Genomic DNA, 1,976 nt, shown 5'->3' on the forward strand with positions numbered 1-1,976 from the left:
ACACACACACACACACGCACCTGCCGATCGAGCTGAGCTATCCGGCCTTCGGCGGGGAGGTCGCCGGTACTGGTAAAGAGGATGCCATCGGCCGCGGCGATGTCAGCCGACTCGGTGGCAAGGGTGTCGATCAGCTCGGCAACATGTCCCGGCGCGGTGGCCATCCCCCCCTGGGTGTCCTGGTCAAGGGCGATCGGGGCGACCGACAGGGATGGAGCCGATGGCGAGCCGGCAGCCATCTGGGGCTGGAGCAGGCCGGCCGCCGGGTCGGCATCGGCCAGCGAGTCGTCGAAAAGGCTGGAATTCCGTTGGAGTTCGGCCCGGGCGGTGGACAGGCGCTCTGCGAAGACCGATACGACGTGGCTGTCAAAGAGGCGATCAATGACCATGCTGGTTCCGGGACAGAGAGGGAGCGAGGGAGGCGGGAGAGAGAGAGAGAGAGGGGGGGTCGAGCACTGTGTCAGCGAGGCCAGCTGGCCGGGGCACGGGGGCAAGGCGGATGTGGGCGAGGCCCGCGCGCACGGGGGAACGGAGGCCGGAAAGAAGTCGAGGAACCGGCCCCGGGGCTCCGGGGCGGTGGCCGCTGCAGCGGGACGCGCAAGAAATTGCACGATCAACTCCTCGGGACCCGAAAGCAGGAGGTCGGCCGAGAGGTGGCCCCCGGGGGCAAAGTCGGTCGACAGGAAGGGATCAGCCGCTGGGTCCATCGCCATGGGGGAGGGCACGGATTCGGGGCCAGCCAAGTTTGGCAGTTCACGAATGGGAATCGAGCTCGAGACGGGAGCCGGCACCGGCGCCGGGGCAGAGGACCGAGGCGTGATCGGGGACATGTCAAGGCGGCTGGAAAGGGCAGCACCCGCATGAGGGGCAACGGCGACAGGGGCGGCGGTCACAGCGGCAGCGGCAGCGGCAGCAGAAGCCATTGCCATGATCCCAGCCGACGTGGCGGTTCCGGCCATGGGTGCGGCTGTAGCTGTGGTGCTGGGGACGGTGGAAGAGGTGGCGGCCGCCGCAACAGTGGCCAAAGAAGCCGTAGAGGAGGGAGCGGCAGCAGCGACGGCAGTGGAAGTGGCGGCGGTGATGACGCGGGGCCCGGCATTCACACCACCAAGCATGGGAGGAGTTGCCACGTGTGGGCCGTCAAACAACGACCGGCCGGCTGGCGGTTGGCTCGCAGCCGGCAGCGAGTCCTCATCGTCGGAATCCGCCAGCAGCAGGTGGCTCTCGGCCGGATCCAGGACCGGGGATGCCGGCACCGCGGGCGGAGTGGAGGGCGCCCTCCCGGCCACGGGGGAGAATTGCCGAGACAGGCCGGCCAGCCGTCGGGGGCTGTTGCTCGGCGAAGGGGGCCCGCCATCCGGGGGGAGGGGGTGGATCGGCCGGAGGCTGATCCGACGTCGAGGAGACCCGGGGACTGTCTCGGCGCCGGGGCTGGCTGGGACCCGCGGGCGTTTGGCCCGCGGCTGGCCGACCGTCGGACTGGAGCCCGGCAGCGGCTCGAAGGTCTGATCGAGAGGGATGTCGGAAAAGGCATCGCGCGTCAGGCGTCGGCCGATTGGCGACCGCGAGGGGCTGACATTGCCGCGAGAGAGGGCACGCGCACGCGGCGACCCCGGCGCGTCGGAATCCATTTTACCGTCCTCCCCTCGCCTGGCCTGTGTCCACGCCCGGCAAAGGCGGCAGGTGAGTGGGGCCGGGGCGAAGGAGGCGGCGGGGGAGGGAGGCGGGGGGGGGGGGGGGGGGGGGGGGGGGGGGGGGGGGAGGGGGGTGCGAGTGGCCATCGGAGACATGAGGGAGGCGCAGCATCAGAGCAAAGCTAACCAACATCATCGGGGTGACCTTCGAGCGGCCCAGAGAGTGCTCGCCGTAGGCAAGGAAGAGCACCGCCTGGATTGGATAAACCTCGTCATTGGGGTCGTGGAACTGCGCGAAGTACGGGTCGTGCGAGCGTCCCGGGGCCGGGAGCATCAGCCGGG

At 70.1% G+C, this 1,976-nt stretch overlaps 1 protein-coding gene across 1 annotated transcript in view; it reads left to right on the forward strand.

Annotated features, from left to right (window-relative positions):
- Positions 1 to 1,976, forward strand: part of H696_04629 (hypothetical protein) — a gene marked incomplete at both ends in the record, with an annotated part of 20,261 nt that overhangs the window by 2,060 nt on the left and 16,225 nt on the right. The gene's annotated exons all lie outside the window — the stretch shown is intronic.

Source organism: Fonticula alba (genome assembly GCF_000388065.1).
Source record: "Fonticula alba strain ATCC 38817 unplaced genomic scaffold supercont2.7, whole genome shotgun sequence".
NCBI lineage: Eukaryota > Rotosphaerida > Fonticulaceae > Fonticula > Fonticula alba.